We start from the raw sequence: 13,095 nt of genomic DNA, 5'->3' as shown, positions 1-13,095 counted from the left end.
ATTGCAATCAACTCCATTTCCTTCAAAGTAATATGGGAAAACTTGCTGAAGAGCAAATTTTGGAAGGCGCCCTCGTGAATGATTCCCAGCCATGCCGTGACTGCAGGCAATGTGAATCTGTGTTGATGGGTTCCTGTTGCAGCTGAACTACAGGTTAAGGATCACAAATGCCCTGGACTGGGTGCTGGACTAGAACCCAGCCCAACTGTGACAGTGCATGGCTCCAGTACAACCTCCTGGGCAGCACTTGGCCTCTCCAGGCTGAGCTCCCTGAGGATGAGGATGATGTCCCCCCTCACCACACAGGTGTGCTGAGGATAAAAGCTACAAGACACAAAAAGATGCTCAGATGTCACTGAGAGCACACACAGGTGTGAGGATAGAGCTCCCCACAGGAGTGGGCTAAACACAGACCCCATCCCACTCTGACCTTCTCACCGAGCAAGCACAGTCAGACACCACAGGCTTTGCACACACTGGTGCCTCTCAGCATTGTAAGATCAAAATAATTCTCCATGCAGACAGAAAGCTGCTATTTAAGCTGGGATGCTGCCCTAGTCAGCTCTGGCACCGTGGTTGGAGCGGACGTGCCTGTCTGCATGCCCAGGGGCGGCTGGAAACAGAGCAAACCTCCAGTGCACAGATCTGTCTGCTCCCAAAATCCCATCTGGTGAACCATGGCAGGGCTTCCTCCAGACTGTGTCCCCGAGCTCAGTCTGCCCACGAGGGGCACCTGGTCAGGCAGTGGCGAGCATCCTCCTTCTGGAGAGGAGGGTGCAAGTGGAGATTGTGCTCCACAAGCTTCCTCTCCCCACTCCTTTCTACAGGGGACTGTGCTGCTGACACTTCTGCACCCAGACAGACAACTCAGGGTGTTTCTGGGATGAAACGAGCTGTACCCTGTCCTGCTGGCAAAACTGCAGCCATGGAGCAGGCAGGAAGAAGACCTCTTGGTAAAACCCACATTACCAGCTATTTACTGAGCACAAAACATCCTCAGTGAGGCTGCAGAAGTGCAAAAGAAAACTCACAGCCTGATACAAAACTCATGGAGGCACAAACAGAACATCTTTTCTTTGAAGGTCCAGCTAAAGAACAGATTTCAGCTGTAATACTGAAACCTAATTAATCTACAATATTTATCTGTTTGCTCTGCAGGATGTTATTTAACTCAACACATGCCAGAGGACCCCAGTCATGACATAAGCAGCATTTTAACACATCCCTTACAGTTGAAAACTTTCTCCTTCCCTTGCCAGACCAGGGTGCTGGCAGTCACCCAGCCCTTTTATTCTTAAATATGTTATTGTTCTTGCTGACCTAAGGTTAATCTTACCCAAGGATGAGAAACTATGGTGCAGTTGCTAAATATCAGAAAGGTTCCTGCTTGTTTATTGCCCAATATTGTAAGGCAGCTTGACTGTCACATGGACACCACCCAGTTTGCCGACTGCAGCACAGACCTCCAATCTGTTCTCAAAGCTGTTGCTCTGCTTTTCTCATTTAGGCTGGGAATTGGGTTGGAGTTGGGAAAAAATGAAGTTGCCCACATGAGTGAGCACCAAACCATTAGAAAGGCCCCCATTTGGGCTCCAACAAACCCCAGCCAATTTCTCTGACCATTTCAAACCTCAAGGGCCCACAGAGCTCAAATGGAAATTGTACACACAGCAGCACAAGGAATTTTGCTCTGTGTTTTCTTCTAGATTCTGGTCAGAAGTGCTTTTGGACAAGTATCTTTATCAGATGTCTTTGTCAGTGGACTTGTCCCATCAGAAATCTGAGTCCAGAGTTCCCTGCCTAACTATGAATGTCAGTCTTGGGTCCTTCCAGGTTGGCCTCTAAAACTTAAGGAAAACATTCAAAGCTACTTTTTCCAAACTGCTACACATATTTAGTTTTATGTGCACTAAAAATGGGTTTCTGTTGCAGAAAATAAAATAAAAAAAATAAAATCAAATCTGAGATTCAGCAGCAGAAAGTCTAAGCATAGGATGAGGGAGGAAACCTGAGTCTCTCTCTTTCAACAGCCACCTTACTTTACAGTCTACTGCTCCTTCCACAGCAGCAACTGCCCCTCATCTCTGATGCTCATCAACTGCAGCTTCTCCCCCAAAACTCTCCTTGTCCTCTGTGTCTGATAACACAGTTTTACTGTTTCATGCTCTTTGTCTGCTTTTGCCAGTTTTCATTGGGGTGCCTGAAGCTCTGATGGCAGAAGATGAAAAACTGCAGCATGTCCTGCTCCAGGACAAAGGCATGTGGGCAGGTGATCCACAGAAAAGCTTTATCAACTGGAAGCTGATGAAACTCCTGGGGTAACACACTGATGCTATATTACTCCCAGATTCAGTTGGCTCAGAAGTCAGGAAATCTCATCTGTCATTTTTCCCCGTGTAATGAAGAACAGGATTTGGCTGTGGGATTGGGAAGCAGCTTACATCTCCTGCAGGATGAAATAAAGCCCTGTTGCCAGTCCCTGTGTCCAGCCTCAGCACAGCCACTTTGAACCTGGAGCAGCTGATGTGTCTGGACCTTGCAGACTCAGTATTTCATTAGCATGATATTACAGCTTCCTTAGCACTGAGCCACGATTTTCAGCTGAAGATTTGGCTGGATTTTTAGTAATTGGAAAGTGACCTTTCTGTGAGAACACCACAGACAGGGCACCAATAGTGTGCCTGCAATGTGACATGATGATAAATTCCTCTACTTTACAACAATAGTGTTCATCTCCAAAGGGAAATTTCCTCAGAGTTTTGGATGTAACACAGGGCTGTGATTCAGAAATGAGTGGGAGATGCAAGGGCTATTTAATTTTGTCGTATAGGTTGGTTTAGTTCGAGGCAAGCGAGAAGGAGCTACAGGGATTTCCATTAGATGATGGCCCAGATTGCATGTGTATTCAAGGTGTGTTATTAACTTCAGCTTTCTCAAAAAATGCAGTTATTTCACTTCCAAAGAGCTGGTATGAACAATATATTTCCATTTTTAAATCGTGCAGACCCGCATTCTTTGAGCTTCCCTTTGAATTTCTGTTATCTCCAGATTCAAAGCAAACTTCATTTAAAACCAGTGAGTTCAAATCAAAATCACATCAAACCATAAACCTCACATGGCATATCTGAAAAAACTGTAAATCAGTTCTGACTGGCCCTATCCCAAACTCACATGGGCTTTGACAGCCAGCCAGGTGTAATCAAATATCTAGGATGCTTGCTGGACTCATGGAAAAAAAAAAACAATATGGAATTTTGATTTTCCAACAAAACCCTAACCAGATGATTTTTGCACGGTTCAAAGGATCACCATGAGGATGTCAGTTAAGCCAGGGCCAGAAACTACAGAAAAATAGATTGAGAAAAAGAAGAAATAATTGCACTAATGGGATTTAAAAATCAACTCATCTTTTACAGCAGCCCACAAGTAAACCCCAGCATCTGGAGCTCCTGGGTGCAATTTGCACTTGCTCCTGCTTCTTCTGCTTTTCAGAGATGCAAACTGAAGGGATGCAGAATCAAGAGATAGTTCTGAGTGAACAACACTCAGTCTCCTGTGCAGCACATAAAAGTTCAATCCAGCAATTAGACATGTGCTTCTGTTTGTTCCAGTTAGACCTCTGCTATTTCTTCAGCTCGGCAGTAGGACATAAAGATGCTCTCAAACATCGGCGTCTTCCACGCCAGCACTGCCAGGATCTCAGCTCAGAGCAATAATTCCTAGAGTTAGCCCTGAACTACATTCTGTTATTATGCTCAAATTCACAAATACACCTACTAGTAGCAACAGCACCCCATGCAATGGGCCAGACAGACAGGATCAGGCAGCAGCACCCAAACAAGAATTTATGCCTTCAGTTCTGCAAGTATCAGCCTCATTAAAGCTAAAAGACATTTTCAAGCTGCAGCACAAGCTCCTGCCTACAACTTCCACATTACTGCTCACAGAAGTGTGAAGGCATTATAGACTGATAAGTGCTTTAGCAGACTGTATATCCATCCACTGGAGAGCGAGGTTAAACAAATACAGGAGCCAGAACATTATTGTTGGCTGAGCGCTCGGGTTCCCGAGCTGCCCGTCTCTAACTTGAACCGGCCAGGTCCACTGCAGCACAGCTTCGTGGAGCTGCGGGCCAAGGCTGGCCGTGGGGTGCTGCAGCAAAGCAAAACAATCCCATCCCATCAGCTTTCATCACCGAGCAGCAGAGCAAAAGTGATTTTTTTTGTTTTTCCTTTGACTGGAGTGTTTCATTCGGCAGCGGCTGGCACCAGAAAAACAAACTGTCGAAGGCAGAATGTGTGCCACACTTTAGGAGGATTTTAAATATATTTTTGTTATTATATGCATGGTTCTGGCTCACTAGATTGATTGTATTTTTGCTCCTCCTGTACTTGGTAACACCCCCTCCTTCCTTCCCTGAGCTGGTGCCATACATTTGTGTGGATGAAGAAAACACACAGCTAGGTGGAGAAAACACAAAAGCAACAACAACAAATCCCTTAAGAACTTGAGTTCTGCATCAGGATAACACACTGGCTGAGGTGGACAGAAATGCTTAGAAGCACTTGGACAATGACACTGATAAAAAGAGAGATACATAAGCAAAAAAAAAAAAAAAATTAAATCACAAATTTTTCAGCTTTCACGCAGGGAAAAAAAATGTGTTGCTTTTGGTTCCAGTACAGTAGGAGTAAACCCTAAATACTGCCATACCTCACCCCAACTCCCTGCACCCCCTGAGTGCTCGGGGGGCACAGGAGCCACTCCCCAGGGATGTGAGCCAGGGCAGGTGCCACCCTGAACCTGCAGACCCCTGGCTAAGCTCTGCCTGCAGCACACAGCCCTGCAGTGGTTAATGTCAGCCCCGAGCACATGATCACACTCAGAAAAGGTCAAAAGAGTGATTTTTCATTTAAAAACATCTGTGTGTTTAAAGAACAAAACTTTCTCATGTGCAGAAAACCAGGGGTTTCCAGTACTTTTATTTCCAGTGAAAAGCTGTGCTTTTCAGCTTTGTTTAGGGTTATGGCCCATGTAAACACGCTGTGTAAACCACACACAACACTCAGCACACAGCATTTCCACAGGCAGGGATTACTGGGGTGCAAATCTCCCTCTCCCTGGCTCCTTTTCCCTCTGCAGGCTCAGCTTTCCCCAGTGTGCTCCCAGGGAGCCAGCCAGACACCCTGCTGCTCGCCTTCCCTATATGAAGACATACACATGCCTCTAATCCTGAGGGTGTGAGCCTGCTCGGGGCTGTCAACAGGCCTTAATTGGATACATCCAGGGAGATGATACATTGGGAAGAGGCTCTGAATTTAATAGGAAAAGGGAAGGCTGCAGAGAGTCACCAGGGGAATGTGGAGGGGGCTCAGAGGAGCTGCCCTGTGCTCCAGAGAGCAGTCACACCTCAGCTGGCAAAACCTTTCAGTTCCCATCCAGCTATCAGCCCTACAACAACGGGTATTAATCGAGATTAAACTCTCTGGCTTGTTTTTCAGTACCTGCAGATGTAGCTTGCAGTATGAAAATCAAAAGGCTCCCCCTTGCTTCACTGGGCTTTTCCCATGAAACAGCAGAGTAACCAAACAACCATCCTGCAAATAAATTCCTCTGAATGAGCTGGACCATCCAGGCAGAGTCCACAGAGCAGCTGCTGCCTCCAGCCCATGCATGTCTCCACCCAAGAAAAGGCTTGTCTGGGGAAGCCTGTCACTCCCCTCCAACCTTGGAACAACCCTGGCTGCTCTGATAAACCCCAAACTCCAACAAATTAAGCCAAAATACTTGGAGCATCTAGTCCTTGATGTCCCAGGTTTGTTGAGGAGTTCACAGGAACTCCTAGCTGCTCCCAGAAAGTTACTGGAGAAATTAAAGTGTTGTGTGGAAGAGGAAGCTCCCACTCCTTCAGCCTCACTGCCTTCCAGGAGCAGGCTCTGAGAAGATGGACTGGGAGCAGAGGGGATGGAGGAGCACCCAGCTGCAAGGCTCAGCCTTTCTCACCAGGAACAACCACTGGGAAACAGGCACATTTCCACAGAGAGAGGCTTTCCCTCTCCAGCTGCTCCCCCTCACAGTGTACACACAGTGACAGAGCAGCTCTGCTGGAAGGACAAAGGTTTCAAAAGGATTTGGATGGAGAAAGGTGGGAAGAAGGTCTCTACCCTGTGTTTCACCTTCCCCTCTCTGCAGAGTGGCTTGTCTCCTCTGAGCATGATGATGCAAGGGTTAATTACCAAATACATGGAAAAATGGCATTCCTTGTGCTAAGTGTAGGGATTTTGGCCCAGTGACCAAAATGGTTAAGCAGAACTTGATGTTCTCCTGAACTGAGGGTTTCTTCCAGAGAGGAGGTACATGTGGGGACAGATAATAGCACTGGTCCTGCAAATAACCATTTCCTGGCACGTGTGGGAGCTTGGAGCCAGACCCTGAGATGATGGTGGAAACCCAGTCCCCAGGAGACTCCTGCTGATAGCACGGGGAGCTGGGCCACTTACCAGATGTGAATTTGAATTATCAGGGTGAATCATGTCTTATCAGATTCCCCACTGAAATGACCTCAGAGGAAAGAGCAGTCCTCCAGCTTTGCAGGCAGCACTTCCAAAAGTGAGCACAGATGTGGGGTTCCTCCACAGTTACAGCTCCAACTAAGGCAAGCACAGCTCAGGAGACTTGGAGCAGCTCAACAGTGTATCCAAATGGTCCTCACTCTGTTGTTTGATTCTTTTTTGAGTTTTGCTTTGCTCTTTTATTTTTCTTTTTTCTCATATGTTGCTATTTTAATTTTTATTATTAAAGCTGATTCTTATTTCCAGGTGGGGACAGAGGGGTTGACTCAAGACGCCTTCAGGACAATACTGGGCAAACACCATCCTCCAAAACCATGCCTTTTAGAGACATCTTAAGATGAACACCCTGAAATTCATTGGCATTCGAAATACGAGGTGTCTTATGACAATGTGGGCTAAAATGCCTATGGTACTCCAAACAAGTGGTGCAGACAATCCTTCATTTACAAGAAAAAAAATAAATTCTTTGCTCCTGGCATGAGAAAGTTTACTTTCAGCTTAAAGAAATGACCGTGTGGTTTTGGGGATGGCATTCCGTTCTGCTGGAGAGCAGCACCCTGCCTGCCTGTACATCCGTGGTTTTGTAGCTACATTACAACCCTGGAGAGCTCTGTTTACATATTTGACATGTTTCCTTGTGCAGAACATGAAACCAAATTACAGAGTAAAAGCCATTATGGCTTTGCTCTTGCACCCTTTTCCATCCCCTTCTCCCATTGCTTGGTTTAGATCTATCTGGGCATTTTTAACTGTGCTGGCTCGCCTGGCACTGCTTCAGGCAGGTTTATTTGCTGTTGCACAGGGAAATAATGGAAAAGCGGGTGAAGCCACATGCCAGGGAGCAGGGAGAGGATGGCCAGGCGGGGGTGGGATGAGAAATGCCGAGAACCCTTCGTGCATGAACAAAGCAGACGTGTCGATGCATTTATGCAAAATCATTCTGCTCTGAATGGAGAGGGACCCAAGACAAACAACCCGGATGGGATGCAGGGGAGCTATCCCACGCTCACGGCTGGACATGCTCTGCATCCCAAGGCTTGTGAGCAGCAGCAGCAGACGGGGAGAGTGGCAGGTTGAGGGGCAAGGGCCGAGGAGGGGGGTCTCCTTTCAGAGGAGTGCATGTTAATGAGCAGTGCCTCTGTTGGGGGGTCCGGCTGCCCAGCTCGCCAGTGCCAGGGGGGTCCAAGCTGTTCTCTATTGATGCCTCTAATCTGGGTGGGTGGCTGGGTGTACAGCAGATATGATCATAAAATGGTAATTTGCTTCCTAAAGAAGCACATAATCCCCATTGCTGCCCAGGACAATATTCCTTTCTTGCCTTTCTTCTTGCTTCTAGAAAAAACAAATGGCATGGAATTCTGCTCTCGTTTCATTAGTGGTAAATGTCTCTTGGTTCTAGGAAGATGGGACCAATTTCCGGCACCTGAGGATTTTTGGTTTGACCTTCATCTCTGAAAAAGTCAGATTGAACCTCTCTGAGAGTACGGTTGGCTGCTTTGCTCTCTGCATCATTCTTTGTTTCTTTTATCTATTTTCTCTACAGTACACAAAGGGAACACAGTGTACCAGCCCCTGGTACTCACTGTTCTGTTTTCCTTAAGATGACTTGCATATGTGCTCTTGAAAAATTATTCTAAAAACCAAGGGGGGGAAGGGAGTGGAAAGAAAAAAAAAAATCCCTTGAGTGTTTGTCAAAATTGCTTGGAATCTCCTCTGACATCTCATTGTGTTCTTTCTGTCCTCCCCTTACACAAATCAGCCAGAGGCTACGACATCAGCCATGGGGTCTGAGCTTTACTCCAGCCAGCAGCAGAGGAGCACTGAAGCCAGGGGGATGGAGGAGATCCCTGTCTGTCCTGCCTGGGAGCAGACAGCAGGTGAGGGGCAGAATCCTCCAGCCAGCTCTGAACTGACTCTAAGGGTAATGCTCTTCCTCAGTCAACTCTCTGCAAATGAGCCCTCTCCAAGCCAGCCTACCTAGAAATCCCATTTCTCATTTCATTTAGCTCCCCAGAACAGTGAGATCATTCCTGAGTTGTGGCACTGATGGCACATGACACATCCTTGTAGCATCCCTCACCTGAGACCCTTCTCATGGAGCACGTCCTCCAGTGAGGCACAGCAGCAAAGCAAACGTGCAGATATAAGGACCAGTGGAGTTCCTTTGGCTGCAGAATCCAGATTTCCCAGCACATCAGGTGGGAACCAACATTTCCAGCCATTAAAACAAGGAGATGGTGGGACAGCTTTTGTACTGCGAATTAACAGCTAAACTGTGCTAGGATCAAGAGTGATTAATTCACAAACAGGACGACGTGAGGGGGCTGACAGAGCTAAAATGCAGATTTAATGACCTCAAACCCCTCCAGGGCTCTGCTCCCAGGCAGCAACTCTCAGCAAGCCCTGAACAATTTTCTTTTTATCAAAGATAGGAACATTTCCCTTTCAAGACATCCTGAGCTTCCTGGTCCTTGGGAGGTTTAGGCTCAGTAATGCCCAGTGCCTGCAATGTCTCTGAAGGATTTTGAGGTCTACACCTCAAACAGGAGCTTTACCTTTCCATGCTCCCATTTCCACCTCTATTAAATGGAACAGAAACCAAGCAATGTGGCTGTGATAAGGTTTAATTAATCATTGCACATTGAAAAAAAAAATATGAAAAATATCATCACTTGATCCAAGGAAGGAGCATTCCAGCCTGAATTTGCCTGACAGTCAGGGCCAGGCTTATGACGCAGCTCTCCAGCCTCAGGCAAAAGACCAAATTGGCTGGTCTGTAGTTTCCAGGGGAAATGAACACAAAATTTTGGACCCCTGGAACTAACTTTAGACTTGGAGACTGTGTAACCTAAGCTGAAGCCCTTTGGTAGATCAGCCAGTACTGGAAATGAGCTCAGCCGCGTACGGCAAACCTACATTCCTCCTGTGACAGCCTGTGCACAGTGTCCAGTTCATCTTTTTCCAGAACTGGTCTCTGATCACTCATGGTTCCTCCATTAATGGTTTTTCTTAGTGGGATTCTGCCCTCATCCTCCAGAGCTTAGTGGTTCAAAGTCTGGCTCGGCTATAAATAACAAAGACATTTGCAAAGCAAATCATCTTATTAAAAATGGGGATTTTTTTATCCCTCCAACCACAACAAAACTCTTACCGTTGAAGAGCAACAGGACTTGGCTGTGAATTGGGAAGTTCAAAAAGGGCCACTTGCAGAGCCGACAGACAGACACCCTCCCTCTTCTCAGCAAGATCACCCCAAAGGAAAGGAATGGCTTCTCCATTAAAAGTTGCAGGTTTCCTCTCTTTCCATTCCTGTTCAGTATTACTTTATTTGCTGGCTCTGCTGGATCTTTGGGGAATTATTTTCAGCATTATATTTATTAGACAGAATAAAACTGCATGGCAGAGAACTTCATCATCTTTCTCTTCAATTTTCTTACAGTATTTTCTTACCACTCTTGGAGCCCTCACTCTGCCATGTTGTTTCTTTTAGTAGTCAGGATATTTTTGTGCTCCTGTCTTCCCCTTCTGTGGGCTATTCCAGACATACTGCAATTCTAGACATCTTTGCTGCTGGTGGAAGGTTTGCTGCAGCAAGTCTGGATGAGTGCAATTGTGGGAACAGTAATGGGGCAGGAGGGGGCCTCTGTTTGTGGGAAAGATGTAATAGGAATCCTCTTCCACAACTTCTTACTCCACAGAAGCCCCTGTGGGGTACCCAGAAGAGAACAGGGTGTGTTCTTTAGTCCGGGAATTAAAACGAATCCCAGGATCTGTCTGTGCCCAGCAGCCTTGGGAAAGAGTCCCTGTTCTGTTAACTGTGCCTGAGCTGTGTGGCTTTTTCCATGCACTGGAAAACCAAGCTCAAACAATGGCATAGGGAGGAAAAAAGGTTACATATATATACATATATATATATATATGGTTACTTGGTCTAAACAACTTCTACTCAGCTGAGAGGAAATGCAACAAAAGTTCCTGGGGGACTGTCCCTCTAAATCAGTAACCCACACCAGCAGCCAAATCTTGAGCACACATTGCTGTGACAGGAGTAACAAGGTCAGGAATCAGCCTAAGACCATTAGTCCCTTCCCGTAATTCTCTGTTGAAAAGGCCCAGAGGAAAGCTGCAGGTCAATCCGTTCTCCAAAAGCAGGAGCAGCAAGAGGAAAGGAGCAGTGGCATCTCCAGTGTCCTGTGATCAGCCTGCACTCACCTGCCTGTGCTCTGCTCACCCCAGCTGGAGCATCCCTCCTGGAACAGGCCTGTCAGAGGCTTCCTCCAGACTCCTTAGCAAAATATCCAAATCCTCCCTGCTCAGTACAACTGACTCCAGCAAGAGAGACTAACAGGAGCTAATGCACTCACCCAGCATAAACTGTGGCAGAAGAAAACTGATGTGCAAGGAGAAGCTGTTTGCAAACTCACAGCAGAAGCAGGAGGGGGAATATAAAAACAGCTCAAGAGTGAGCAAAGCCTTTATTGCTGAATTCCTCCTGCAGCTGACAACAGGTAACTGAGCAGCATCTGCTCCCATGTCTGTGGAGGAGACAAGATGAGAAATCAAAGTGCAAAACTGCCCTGCGCTGGTGTTTGCATTTCTGTGCTGGTGCAGTGTTGCTGACTGGCCCTCTTTGGCTCAGAATATGATGCTGTCAGTACTGAGAATATTTCTTAATCAGCACTGAAGGGTGGCTGCCAGAAAAGTAGAAGTGGATGTCTCTCAGTCTTGCTTCTGCAGAAAGGGTGATTGTTTAAAGGGGGGGCTGTTTGACCTTTCCATTTTTCAAATCTGTATCTCTTTGCCAAGACTGTGTCACTCTTTGTAAGCATTTTATTGTTCAAAACAAATCTTATACTGCAAACTTTCTTTTTTATCTCCCTTACTATGTTGCCATTCTGCAGCCTCACACTACAAGTGATGTAAGAGCCATCTCAAAGTAATAACTAACTGCGGGTATCTAAGGAAAAGCCAGCTGCAGACATGGGCAATGTCTGCAGTGAACTGAGCAAAGAGGTCACAGAAACAGCCCTACAATAACAGGAAAGTGCTCTCCAGCTTGTGCTTATCAATCCCCCAGCAGTAAACAAGGCACACGGGTAGATATTGCTGAGATACCACAACGACCGACCAACCTGGGATGCAAACTCCTCAGAAAAAGCCTTGACAGAACTATGACAGTCATGCAGAGAACCTGGTGTTGAGATATCTAAGGATGAGAAACATTTTAAGTCAGGACATGCTTAAAATGTTTTAAAGCGCCTTGAGAACGCTGGGGCAATGATGAGAGGCGGGGATGGCTAACAAACAGGCAGCTTATGTATTCTGTATATTGCTGGGCACTGCACTCAAACATATCTTTCATGGCATTCCTGATGAGAAGCCAACACAAATACCACTCTGATTAATCAGGAAGCTACCCAGCAACAACACGAAAAGTTTGCCCAAGACCAACAAGCACACAACCTACTCTGAAAGGTATCTGGGTGAGGAAAGGTGCTCTTTTCATCAATACAGAAAACCCCTAATGCTCAGTGCTTGTGCAGATAATGAAGCCAAACATGTTTACACACCAGTGATCATTACATGCAGTGATTAGAGGAGATCTTAGGTTAATTTTCATCTCCACAAGCTAACAGACTGATGACCTGCTGCCCCACCTAACCTCTCCAGAGTGACAAGTCAGGTGCTTTCCCAAGCCAACTGTCTTGTTCCTGGGGGAAGCAAAAACTTTCCCAACATCTATATGATTAAAAAGGTCAGTGAACCCCATGCACTGAAGCTGCTGTAATAGGACCAGCCGAGCTAAAGCAAAAATTCTTTTTGCTGGAAGTAAATAGCACACTGTTATCTCCCCAGGGGCCAGGCAATAACAGGAGGCATGTTCCCATTCATTCTGCCAGTGTGTGTGATATGCCACTGCTCTGCCTATAAATATAGCACCTTTTTTTCCCTTTTTTTTTTTTTTTAAACAACACTGTGACAACTTCATCTCATCTGGGTACAACAAACACGCCTGAGTTGTGGCTACACAGCAGGGCTTTCTGTTGTGTGTGTGCATGGTGGTGGTTTTTCCACCACAGGACCATATGTCACCGTGGCTGAGCTCCTACAGTACCTCAGAGAAAATCAGGGCAGCTCTGGAGCAGCTGCAGGGGGACAGAATGCCTGGGGACATGCCCAAAAGGCAGCAGCTGAACTGGAGCCACTGGTCTTTGGTCTGCACAGGGAGCTTGAATGGGAAAGAAGTTGTGAAGGCACAAGCAAGGGTCCAGAGGAAAGTTCTTTTTACAGTGTGAAATAATAAATGAGACCATGACAAAAAGTCAATACTGGGCTCCGGATCCTGTCTTGATAGTTTGCCAGCGAACCACGCTTTGTGCATTCAGAACTGACCTGGTCATTAATTTGTTACAGACTTGTGCAATGTGAGCAAGGCCAAGTCTCTTGCATAAAGATGTTTTCTCTTGCAAGCCAAGTGGAAATGCTTAACATTTACTATTCACAGAGAGATCTGCTTGCCATA

General features: G+C 46.3%; 1 protein-coding gene across 1 annotated transcript in view; it reads right to left on the bottom strand.

Moving 5' to 3' along the window:
* Positions 1-13,095, bottom strand: part of PAPPA (pappalysin 1) — a 180,033-nt gene that overhangs the window by 61,350 nt on the left and 105,588 nt on the right. The window lies entirely within an intron of this gene.

This window comes from Catharus ustulatus, chromosome 21 (assembly GCF_009819885.2).
Source record: "Catharus ustulatus isolate bCatUst1 chromosome 21, bCatUst1.pri.v2, whole genome shotgun sequence".
Classification (NCBI taxonomy): domain Eukaryota; kingdom Metazoa; phylum Chordata; class Aves; order Passeriformes; family Turdidae; genus Catharus; species Catharus ustulatus.
The sequence above is the reverse complement of the archived record's forward strand: the minus strand, read 5'-3'. Positions and strand labels throughout refer to the sequence as shown.